The sequence below is a fragment of the Mandrillus leucophaeus genome, unplaced genomic scaffold (assembly GCF_000951045.1).
Source record: "Mandrillus leucophaeus isolate KB7577 unplaced genomic scaffold, Mleu.le_1.0 Scaffold856, whole genome shotgun sequence".
Classification (NCBI taxonomy): domain Eukaryota; kingdom Metazoa; phylum Chordata; class Mammalia; order Primates; family Cercopithecidae; genus Mandrillus; species Mandrillus leucophaeus.
In genome coordinates this window covers 566,634-579,754 of record NW_012109319.1, presented here as the reverse complement: position 1 = coordinate 579,754, position 13,121 = coordinate 566,634, and the positions used below count along the sequence as shown (strand labels likewise).

Here is a 13,121-nt window from a genome sequence, read left to right as displayed (position 1 = left end):
TTAATTACATTTGTTCATTCCATATTCACATTCCACTTACTGTTGTAGAATGTGGAGATCATGTTTCTTGTGTTTGACTTACTTCACACGTGGGAGAAGTTGCATGCACGTGAATTCGCTTAAATTATTTCACAAAGCAGAAGGGTGCGGTGGCTCATGCCTGTAATCCCAGCACTTTGGGAGGCTAAGGTGGTGGAACACTGGAAGTCAGGAGTTTGAGACCAGCCTGGCCAACATGGTGAAAGTCTCTACTAGAAATACAAAAATTAACTGGTGTCATGGCATATGCCTGTAGTCCCAGCTACTCGAGAGGCTGAGGCAGGAGAATCATTTGAACCCAGAAGGCGGAGGTTGCAGTGAACTGAGATTGTGCCAGTGCACTCCAGCCTGGTGGACAGAGCAAGACCCTGTCTCAAAACAAACAAACAAAAAAAACCACAAAGCGATGACTGCATTTTCATTTCATCAAAAATAAAAATTATTAAAGTTACTAATTGTATTATTTATCAGATGTGGAAGCAAAAGGATTTTCAATTCACTGTGCAGAGGAAGTATGCTTATAGAGACTTAAGAAAACAAACTGATTGCTTGAATTTTTCTGTAAGCTCACCTGCCAAAAAACAATTCTGATCTGGCTCTTAGATTTTAGTAGATTAAATTTATGGAAAACAGGAATATGTTCCTATGCAAAATGTTTTGGTAAAAGATTTTATGCTGATATTGAGTGAATTTTAAGCTTATTTAGTCTAAAGTAAACCACTAAGTTTTTTTCCAGAACCTCAACTAAACCCAAATATTTGGAGAAAAAAAGGAAGCAAAAACAAATGTTCAATTATACGACAGAAGTTAATTTCAAAAATGAATGATTAAAGATTTTGACTTTTTAATGTTATAACAACATATAACATATAACATTATAGTAGTTATGTTATAATAACATAACTGTTTTCATTTATTTTTAACAAAATCATTAAATTGGTCCTTTCCATGCTTTACTACGAACTCTTTCAATTGTTCTCCATTTCTTTGACAAGCTAGAAGGGTCTAGATGTTTCTCATGTGGTGAGCCCTGTCAAAACACTTTTAAGTTTCCATTTTTTCCAGATAAATGTAACAATACCCATAAATCATACTTATTTGGAATCTTATCTAATATTGCATTGAAACAATTGGAAATAAGGCAAAAGCTTTTCTGAAGGAATGCAACACTTTCCTCTCAAACCTCAGACAAAATCTAAACCTGTGTGAGCCTAAACTGAAAAGAGGAGGAGGGAAAGAAGGAAACATATTCAGTGGTGGACACTGTGCTAAAATGTAATTTTACACTTCCATTGAATCCTATTTTATAAAAACCTGCATTTTTAGTTTTAATTTTGATTCATAGTGCTCTTTGTGAATCATTGAAATGACACATGTTAAAGATTACAAAACAAATAACACAATTTGCACTTCCAGTTTTCAGAATTTCTGGTTTGGCAGTTTGCCAGCTCTTTGAATTTAAGATAAAGAGGGAAACACAATTTCTACAGAAGTGTTATTTCTTCTCAAAACATGATCCAGACATTCATAGAACCATTGAATTTGCTATTGCTATTCTGACTACCTGAGAAATAGAAACTTTTTGCGTGTGTGTGTGTGTGTGTGTGTGTATGTGTGTGTGTTATGTGACATTTGGCATTGGGGCTGGTGGTGAAAGATAAAACAAAACTGCATGTCTTGTCTGCTTTTCTGGTGAGTCCGACATCTGAAGATGTAAATTCAACAAAAATTGGACATCTCCCTAGATAAGATGACTCTAAATAAACACTTTATTTATAGTTCTCTGCTGACACAAATATAACTTGCTAAATCATGCATGTATCCTGGAATATGTGTAAAGCCAGTTTTGCTAAAGTGATTAATTTGTATACTGTGTATTTTTTCTTATGTGTTCCTTGAGTCAATGAGTTAAATAATGGGATATGCTGTGGGCATGTCACAGTCTGACTCAGTGACTCATGCGTTGGCAGTGGCCACGTAAACAGAGCTACTGTGTCTGAAAGCAGTGGGTAGCTAGATACCTTTTTGACAGCTCAATATGAAAACTTAAAGAATTTCAAAACAGGCTGGGTGTGGTGGCTCACGCCGGCAATCCCAGTACTTTGAGAGGCTGACGTGGGAGGATCATTTGAACCCAGAATCTTGAGACCACCCTGGGGCAGCCTAGCAAGACCCTATCTCTGCATGTAAAAACAACAACAAAATTATAATAGTAATAAAAAAGAAATTCAAAACAAAAAATATTTGCAAGGATTTTGTTTCTGGGTCTTTTGATTTTGTTGTGAGATTTTTAATTAAAATAGAATAAAAACCTGAACTTCAAAATCAAGATCTGCTTATTTGGAAATTTCGTCTGTTACTCAAGTCCATTCTCTTACTTTTTCAAAATAAATTAATATTATCTATTTCTGGATCTCCTACATTGCAGTTTCTTCAAGATTAATAAAAGTATATTTAAAAATTATTTTTCAACAGAGCAGTGTCCCCTTTCCAGGCTATAGTCCAACATGATAAGATAATGGAATCGTATGTTAAGCAGACTATCATCTTGATTCCAAGAATTCATCTAGGAAAATTACTTAACAATTGATGATTTTGAATAATTTATCCTGAGAGATTTTGCCAAATCACAAAATAAAAATCACTGGAATTACTAATTGTACTAGAGAGCATATGTACTACATAGAGTACTAAGAAACTTACTAGCTTTCTAGCCGTGTTGACTAGGTTTAGAACCTTACCTCACACACAAACTGTGTGAAGTGAGGTCTAAGTTCTTCGTCTTCTTTATCTTCAGTTCCTTACTTATAAATAGATAAAGAACTAATCAAACCTGTAGGATTTTTGAAGATCAAAAAAACAGAATGCTATTTTTAAAATTTTCCTTACACCATACCTATCATAAGTAAATCCTCAATTTATAGTAGTTTCTGCTATATTTTAAAGCTCACAAACAAAAGAACATGATGCAGGTACACCTATTAAAACTAGATGGATCAATAAAAACAGGTACTTTAGCGAATATAAAACTTCAATAATGAAAATCATATAATGACTCAAGAGTATTAGTTTTATGATTTTTTTTTCTTTTTTTTTTTTGGAGACAGGGTCTTACTCTGTTGCTCAGGCTGGAACGCAGTGGTGCAATCACAGCAGGGTCTCACTATGTTGCCCAGGCTGGTCTTGAACTCCTGGGCTGAAGTGATCCTCCCACTTTGGCCTCCCAAAGCTCTGGGATTACAGGTGTGAGTCCCTGTGCCTGGCCAGTTTTGCTGTATTATTGTTGTAAACATTTTGGCAATACGGGGACAACTTAATTTATCAAAAATCAACACAATGTTTTAAGAGCTCTCTATTATTTTTGGCTCAATTAATTTGGCTTAAAAGCAAAAGATTGAGTTACTTGGATATTTTTAATTCTACCACAAACTTACTTATGTAAGGATCTGTGGGGAAGTTTTGTAAATCGGTTTCCAGTTATCTAACTTCAGGGATTATTTTTTAAAAGGGAAAGTATCAGAATTTTCTGTTTTTAATAAAGTAGAACAAGAATTTTTTAAACATTTTATTTTATCATAATTTTAAGTTTTACATAATTTCAAGATTATCTGAATAGAAAAAACGATACTCATTTTATTCTTTACCTAGATTCACAAATTATTAACATTTTTGCTCTAGTTGTTTTATCATTTACTCTCTTAATAAACTTTTTTTAACCATTTGAACAGTGTGTGTTTCCTAAGAACACATTCTCTTGAATAACTAGTAAAATGACCACAGTAAAAAATATATCTATCATTTATACAATAGGAATGCTTCATCCAGAGGCAATATTCAAATTTAGTCCATTATCCCAACAATGTCCTATATTTTTTTTCCTGGTCTAAAATTTAACTCAGTGTTAAGAATTGTGCTTAATCATCATGTCCCTGGAATGTTTTTAAATCTAGATTAAATCCTCCGTCTTTTCTCTTATAACCTTGGCAGCTTGTAGAGTACCTGTTATTTTGTGGAATGTCACTCAGTTTGAGTCTGTCTGACATTTCCTCTGTTTAGAACCAGGTCGTGCATGTCAGATAGGGAAACAAACATGAGATTTTGCTCTTCTCAGCATATCACATCAGGAAGCACATGATGTTGGCCTGTCCCGTGATTGGTGATGTCAGCTATGATTTATTGGCTAAGATGGTTCTGCCAGGTTTTTCCACTGCAAATTTATTATTTCCCCTTAGTCATTTATAATTAATCTGTGGAGAGATACTTTGAAGACACCTAAATATTCTTTATTCACCAAACTTTGACCTACTCATTTAAGTACTCATTGATAATTTTTGCTTACATCAGTTTTTATTATGATAGTTCAAAAATGGTGATTTTCTAAGTCGACCATCCCTTCTACATTTATTAGTTGACATTCCACTTAAAGGGGTAAGATTCCCCCACTACCAATTTAGTTTTTGTTCATTTATTTAGATTTGGATGGATTAATTGATTCTTACATAACTCAATGGTTAATAATCCATCACCAGGATTATTATCAGGATTCTTTGAGCTTTCTCTTCCTGGGGGTGACTTTAACTCAATTGTCCCTTATCTTTCTTGTGCATTTTTTCAGAACCCCTTTTCTCTGTGGGAATGACTACAGAAGAGCTTCAAAAGTTGGCTATGCTGGAATTTAGTGCTGATTTTTATACCTATGGGTAATTTTCACTTGTAATATTTTTCTGTCTTCTAATTATGTCAAAGGCGAGAATTTTGTGTGGTTTTATTCTTGTTGCTTAGAGGTTGTTTGAGGAGATTTGGATTTAGGCAGCTGTCATTCATATACCTCAACGGCTCAGGACTCTGGGTTGCAGAGACTTTTACCATCTGGCTTAAGAGTTCCTTTAACAAGGAGGAATCGTCTTGTTTGTAAAATAACATGAGAAACTGTATTTCAATATAATGTGAAAACTTAACAGCATGGGTTCTAAGAAAATAAAAATGAAGAAAAGCTATATTCTTTGTAAAAGTGATGAACAAATATTAGAAAAAGAGTAGTAGCCGGGCACGGTGGCTCACTCCTGTAATCCCAGCACTTTGGGGGCCCGAGGCAGGTGGATCACTTGAGGTCAGGATTTCAAGACCAGGCTGGGCAACATGGCGAAACCCTGTCTCTACTGAAAATACAAAAATAGCTGGGCATGGTGGCATATGCCTGTAATCCCAGCTACTGAGGAGGCTGAGACTGGAGAATCGCTTGAACCTGGGAGACAGAGGTTGCAGTGAGCCGTGATTGCACCACTGCACTTCAGCCTGGGGAACAGAGTGAGACTCCGACTCAAAAAAAAAAAAAAAAAAAAAAGTGAAACGAGTGAGAGAGAAGAAAGGAGAAAGAAACAGAAATGGCCAAGTAACATAGCAGAGCAAATATCCATGGAGGAAAATGAACAGTAAGAGATTATTGAAAGCAGGTCAAATAAATGTAAACAATGAGAAAGTATAATACTAAATTTTAAATTTTCAGAGGCCATGTAAATACATTTATGTATCATTTCGAATCGTAAGATAAATGTAATACATGAACAAATATTATGGGTGAATCATTTATAGAGTTATTCAGAGGAATAAGCTTGCTTTTCATGTCCTGGTTGTCACAGAGCAGAGGGCAGGAGAATAGTTATAGGGGATCAGATGCCAATGACATCAGTAGTCCAGTGGAGGCAGGCAGGCAGAGCAAGGGTAACTGTGAAGATATGAACCCTAAGGAATTCTCAGAAATCTTCATAAGGGTACTAGATTTCCCATAGAACGTGGGATAGAGTTCTTGAATTGTGGTTTTAGAGTAAGCAGGCATGAGCTCCATGTAGTCTACACTGTGACTGAGAGATGGTCATTGTGCCATATACATATGAACAGTCCAGGCGGGGTGTGAGGGTCAGAGAGCAAGTCAAGTAGGTTGTATCTAGCTATCCTACAGGAAGGTGTTCTCCAGGAGGTGGCTGTGCAAGGTAGATATCTGGATCAACCACACTAAAGAATTAGGAGAAAGTGGACAATGGGAAACTGTGTTGGGGGTGACTAAGCTCTGCTTCTAGTATAAGTACAACTGATATTTAGAAAGGATTCTGATGCAACATAACATTATAAGAATTCACTACAGTAATTACTTAAGTTTCCGTTTGTAGGCATAGTTTTGATCTTGTCATTCATCAAAGAGATTTGTACTTACTCATGTGAATGTTTTAGTTTATTAAATGTGTCTTCCTAATTAAGATAGTCCAACTATGTAATAAATACTTAACTCCTAGTATTCCTCTTCCTTTCGTGAGCATTCTCAAAATTAACTTCTTTACCTGTTCACAAGATGTATGCATTTATAAATGACCGAAGTCCTATGGTGTTTTGGGTGTATAGTATTTCCCTTCCCAATTTTGGTTCTGTAATTGGTCTTCTGTAGAATACATTTATATATTCAACACGTGTCTGTGAAGTGCAGGAGTAATGCATGGAAGGAACATGTGAGGGATATATGTGTGATACTTTCCAAGGAGTGGTCAGAAAAGCTCTCACTGAGAGAATGGGAGTTTTGAGTTTAAAAAAAAAAAAAAAAAAAAAAGGAAAGAAGCAAGGTAATTAGCCATACACATATCTGGGAAAAGAACATCCCAGGTAGAGGAAAATTAATGTGCAAAGTCCCTGAGTAATTTAAGAAAACATTAAACAGGCCAATATGCTTTAAGTAAAAAGAGTGAAAGAGAAATAATAGGACATGAAGTTCGAAAGCTAATGGGGACCAGGGCATGTAAGGGCTTGTAGGTGCTGATAAGGACTTTAGCTTATATTCCCCTTGAGATGGGAAGACAGAGAAATGTTTTGAGTAGGGGAGTGGCATCGTCTCATTTATATCTCTCGGGATCATCATTCTGGCTGCTCTTCTGAAGCTAGTGTGTTTGGAATGGTGGAGGGAACTGGAGAGGCAGTAAACTAGGCCCAGCTCAGGATTGTGGAGACCATTGGGAGGTTATCACAATAATTCCATAAAGATATTGTGGTGTCCTGAACCAATATGATGGCAAGGAAGGTGATTAGAAGTGCCAGATTCTGGATATGTATTGAAAATAGAATTCCCATGTGAGATGTAATAGCAAGAGAGGAGTCAAAAATGACTTCAAATTGACTAAGGAACTTAAAAAAGGATGAATTTATTTACTGAGAAGGGGAAGACTGTATGAGGAGCTACTTTAGTAGGAATTATCAGTTCGGATTTGGACATACTATGTTTGAGATGCCTGCTGGATAAGGAAATGTCACTGTGGGGTGTGGTGGCTCACATCTGTAATCTCAGTGCTCTGGAAGGCCTATGTGGGAGGATTGCTTGAGCCCAGGAGATCAAGACCAGCCTAGGCAACACAGGGAGATCCTGTCTCTACAAAAAATTTAAAAATTAGCTGTGTCTAAATCCCATCTACTCGAAGGGAGGGCTAGGTGGGAGGATCACTTCAGCCTGGGGGACAGGTGCTTCAGTGAGCCAAGATTGCACCACTGCACTCCAACCTGCATGGCAGAGTAAGACCTCATCTCAAACGGAAAAGTAGGAAATGTCAGGCAGGAAGTTTTGGGTCTGGGTACATGGGTTTGCAGTTAAACATGCTGATAGTATTTAATGGCAGGAGATAGGGATCCCTTAGGGAGTGAGTGTAGATAATAAAGGGAAAAGAACTAAAGACAGTGTTGTGAGACACTCCAATATTTAAAGGGTGAGGAGACAAAAAGGAAGCACAGTGGTATCCTGGGATCCTGGGAAGCTGAGAAGTTTGTTTTGGCTAATTAATTGCACCATTGAGCAGAAGCAGGGAGGGGTTCATCATGAGAACTGACTTTTTCTTACAGGGTGACTTCTTCAGATCAGGATGCAGCAACACTTTCAAACAGGAGAACATCCTAATAAAGGTCTAAACTATGATCCCATGGACCAGGGAGGCTCAGAGGGTGGTTGGAGTTTCAGGATTTCTGGGTACATGCAGAACTCGAAATTCTCCACATATCTCCATTTCAATTCTCTAGTGCTTGTTCACTCCTGACCAGTATGCTGCACGATGTGCAATCAAGTATATGGATGGTGGAATCAGTCTAATTGTTTTCATCCTTGCTGCAATACTACCAGCTATTTGACCTATGAGAATTTGCTTAACTTCTTTATGCCTTAGTTTCCTAACCCGTGAAACACGGAAGACAATAGTACTTACTTAATAGGGTTTTTCTGAATATTAAGTATGATAATATAAATATAGCACTTAGTATAGTGTCTTGAATAGAGCATTTTCTAAGTGTTAGCCAGGACTATTATTGTGAGACTTGGTGAGGCTTGGCATTCAACAGATGGTGTAACTGGTGCAGATGGACAACTTACAGCATGAGCCTTTGGCCACATCAGCCCTGCAGCTGCCTGAGCTAAATAATTATTTCACATGATTTTAGAAAGTCTCTGGGTTTTTAAATGTATTTGACTTGAGCCAAGAATTTAGAATTTTGAACTTTTTAATAAGTTAATATTTTTTCTGTTCTAATTATATTTCACGACGGAGTATGTTTATGATATTTTTCATTATAGAATTAATACAGGTTTGCTGGAAAAAAATGGCCACGATAGATAGATATTAGTAAGAAAGTTAAAATAAAATGAAAGCTCTTTACCCTAAGGTAACATTAACAGTTTGGTGAATTTTCTCTTACACATCTCTGTATACATCTGTGAAGCTCTGAGGGCCTACGTCTCTCCAGGAGTCCCAAGAAGTCCAGGCTCCAGTCAGGTCTCAAAGTTCCCTCCTGGTACAAAAGCAACTAAGTGTTGCATTCATTTTGCCCATCAAGATCTTGGAAACACAGAAGCCATGTCTGTACCGTACCGGCTCCTGAAACTGTCCTGCTTAGAAAAAAGAAGATGACATCAAATTCTGCTTGGGACAATGGAGCCAAGTTGGTAGTCCTTATGAGTCACCTAGGCCGGCCTGATGGTGTCCCTGTGCCTGACAAGTACTCCTTAGAGCCAGTTGCTGTAGAACTCAAATCTCTGCTGGGCAAGGATGCTCTGTCCCTGAAGGACTGTGTAGGCCCAGAAGTGGAGAAAGCCTGTGCCAACCCAGCTGCTGAGTCTGTCATCCTGCTGGAGAACCTCTGCTTTCATGTGGAGGAAGAAGGGAAGGGAAAAGATGCTTCTGGGAACAAGGTTAAAGCCAAGCCAGTCAAAATAGAACCTTTCTGACTTCACTTTCCAAGCTAGGGGATGTCTACATCAATGATGCTTTTGGCACTGCTCACAGAGCCCACAGGTCCCTGGTAGGAGTCAATCTGCCACAGAAGGCTGCTGGATGAAGAAGGAGCTGAACTACTTTGCCAAGGCCTTGGAGAGCCCAGAGCGACCCTTCCTGGTCATCCTGGGCGGAGCTAAAGTTGCAGACAAGATCCAATTGATCAATAATATACTGGACAAAGTCAGTGAGATGATTTTTGGTAGTGGAATGGCTTTTACCTTCCTTAAGGTGCTCAGCAACATGGAGATTGGCACTTCTCTGTTGAATGAAGAGGGAGCCAAGACTGTCAAAGACCTAATGTCCAAAGCTGAGAAGAATGGTGTGAAGATTACCTTGCCTGTTGACTTTGTCACTGCTGACAGGTTTGATGAGAATGCCACGACTGGTCAAGCCACTGTGGCTTCTGGCATACCTGCTGGCTGGATGGGCTTGGACTATGGTCCTGAAAGCAGCAAGAAGTATGCTGAGGCTGTGACTCGGGCTAAGCAGATTGTGTAGAATGGTCCTGTGGGGGTATTTGAATGGGAAGCTTTTGCCTGGGGAACCAAAGCCCCCATGGATGAGGTGGTGAAAGCCACTTCTAGGGGCTGCATCACCATCATAGATGGTGGAGACATTGCCACTTGCTGTGCCAAATGGAACATGGAGGATAAAGTCAGCCATGTGAGCACTGGGGGTGGTGCCAGTTTGGAGCTCCTGGAAGGTAAAGTCCTTCCTGGGGTGGATGCTGTCAGCAATATTTAGTACTTTCCTGCCTTTTAGTTCCTGTGCACAGCCCCTAAGTCAACTTAGCATTTTCTGCAACTCCACTTGGCATTAACTAAAACCTTCCATGTCAAGGTTCAGCTAGTGGCCAAGAGATGCAGTGCCAGGAACCCTTAAACAGTTGCACAGCATCTCAGCTCATCTTTACTACACCCTGGATTTGCCTACATTCTTCAAGATCCCATTTGGATTTCTGAGTGACTAAACATTGTGCATTCTAGAGTGCATATATTTCTATTTTGCCTGTTAAAACAAGTGAGCTGTGTTAGTTCTCTTTTGATGTAGGCTATTATGATTAGCTTTGTCACTGTTTCACTACTCAGCATGGAAACAAGATGCAATTCCATTTGTAGGTAGGGAGACAAAATTGATGATCCATTAAATAAACGATAAAAGTGTCCACTGAAAAAAAAGTAGTTTCTATGTTATAATGCTAGTTTTAAGTGCAGTTTGTGGTGGAAAATTGATGAATAAAATGGTGCAAAAGAAGAGCATACCTGTATGCACCTGTGGCCCCAGCTACTCAGGAGGGTCACTTGAGCCCGTGAGGCTGAGGCTACAGTGAGCAATGTTCCCACCTACTCACTCCAGCCTGGGCAGTAGAGGAAGACCCTTTCTCAAAAAAAAAAAAAAAAAAAAAAAAAAAAAAAAAGAACATACCTTTCAAAGAATAACTGCCTTGAGCCCTTGAGCTCTTTCTCTTTCTCCAGTGACTATTTTCTATGTTCTAGTCTCCTCATTCTTTTTCAGTGAAGACAGTAAATCTTCATGGCACTTAATTTTCTGTGTAAGCTGTATTTATTACTTTGAATTGCTGTTCTTAATTATATAAACTTATTTTCTTTGTTCAATTGATATACTTTTCTATTCATTGGAAACTGAGTGTTTTGGATTGGATGAAATGAATCATAATTTGGTCCATCAAAATTAATGGAAAAATGTCATATAATGGTTTTTCATTTAGCAGGAAAATGTTTAGAAATGAAGTAAAATTATGGGGAAGCATATTAAATATATATGGGAGCTAAAGCAACTCCATTGTTGATGGGAGGCTAAAGCAGCTCCACCTTAGAAGCTAATCTGCCATGCTGGCTTCACTGATTAATTCCAATATCTGGAAGGCCTCTAAGATTTCCATTTATCTGTTGTTCCTTGTGTAAGAAAAGGTACTTAACTTTAAATCCTGGCCTTAGGTCAAACAACCTTGATGTTATCACACTTCAACTGGCCCACAAATTCCATCTGAGCCACTAACTTCACTATGGTATGTAAGCCCTGGATCAGAGAGGTAATGGTGCCAGGATCCGCCATCTTGTCTTGCCACCACCCAAGACACAGGCATGGCTTCTGTTCCTTAAGTCCCTATTAAACGTTTGTTTCTAAGAAACAGGATGTGTCAGCCTCTTTCTTCGGCCTCTCAGCTTCCTCGGACATTGGTGTAGGTTTGCAGAGATTTGCCTACCTTGAAACAGTAGAGATGTACTTATTTAGCTGCTTCATCATGGTTTCTCATGGACTTCTGAGACCTATTGGGGAATATTCACGAGACTGTCTACCTATAGTCTCCAATAGTTAGATAATAAATCCTAGATTCTCCATATTTTCATTTCTTACAAACCTCTTCCTATTATTAATAACCGTATTTGCTAGGATTTTTGCTTTTAAAAGTGAAGTCAAATCTTTCTGTCATAGCAACATTGGGATTTTCTGGAATTATATAAGGGATTCACAGAACTGAGGGAAGACTGCAAGAAGAAATAAAAGCTACAGGGTCAGTCTGAGCTGGAACTACAGTCCAAAGTTGCTGGTGGGCACTAATACTGCCACCAGATCATTACTAGTGCCATTGAGTCTGACTTTTGCATCATTAATTCTAATAATCTCTGGTCATTGGCTCATTTGGTCCACATTAAAAATAGTGGGACAGTCTCATTGACCAAACTTGGGTCATGTGTTTTCTGCCTTTGGAAGGGGCGATGCATCCCTTCCATATCTCCCCCATGGGAGATTCTCCTGAAAGACAACAGGGGAATTAGTGTTGGAAATCCCAAAGGAAACAAATATCCTTTATTGTTGTCTTTATCTTGTAAGTCATGATAAACCTAGTTATTAAAGAAATAAATCTCAAGAAGAGTCATTTTCAGGGAGAAAGGAGACATGTTAAAGTAGCACCGTGTGCTAAATTAGGAGGAGGCAGTTTTGTAATAGACTTATTTTTTGTAGAGATATCTGGGTGAGCTTATTTAACAGGGTCTCTAATGCATAGGCAACCTTTTTTCTTTTTTTTGAGATGGGGTCTCACTCTGTTGCCAGGCTGGAGTGCAGTGGCACGATCTTGGCTTGCTGCAACCTCCAGGATTCAAATGATTCACCTGCCTCAGCCTCCCAAGTAGCTTGGACTACAGGCTCGTGCCACCACACCCATCTAGTTTTTGTATTTTCAGTAGAGATGGGGTTTCATCATGTTGGCCAGGATGGTCTCAATCTCTTGACCTCATGATCCACCTGCCTTGGCCTCCCAAATAGGCAACTCTTTTAATTGTCAAAGACTAATATGAGGATAACAGAGGAAGTTTAGTATTTTAAAAGTGCATCATATAAGGGCCAAATCACGTAATGATTTATTGTGTGAACAGTTTGGATTATCAGTATGATATTCATATTGACAGTGCTGATTTCAGTTTAGGACAACAGCATCATCTGCTATATTAATGTTGTTAATATACTTTTTTGGGTTTTGTTTATAAATTTACTTTGGTCTCATACTTTTATGAGAGCTATAAGAATATAAGTTTCCTATCTATTTCTATGTTTTTGCATACTTAAGTCAGCACAGTACATTTGTGAATGTTTTTTCTTTCAAAGGAGGTAACACATTGCTCAGTCTATGGAAACATGACTCCTAGCTTTGATTAATGCACAGATACTCATTTTTATTCCAAATGCCATTCATCAATATAGTTCTTTTGATAACTTTTATCCCTGTTACTATAAAAATGGGGATTTTTTTTTTTTTTTTTTTTT

At 38.2% G+C, this 13,121-nt stretch overlaps 1 pseudogene; it reads left to right on the top strand.

The window, feature by feature from the left end:
* Positions 1 to 10,197, top strand: part of LOC105530939 — a 31,951-nt pseudogene extending 21,754 nt beyond the window's left edge.
* Positions 10,198 to 13,121: the final 2,924 nt, after the last annotated feature.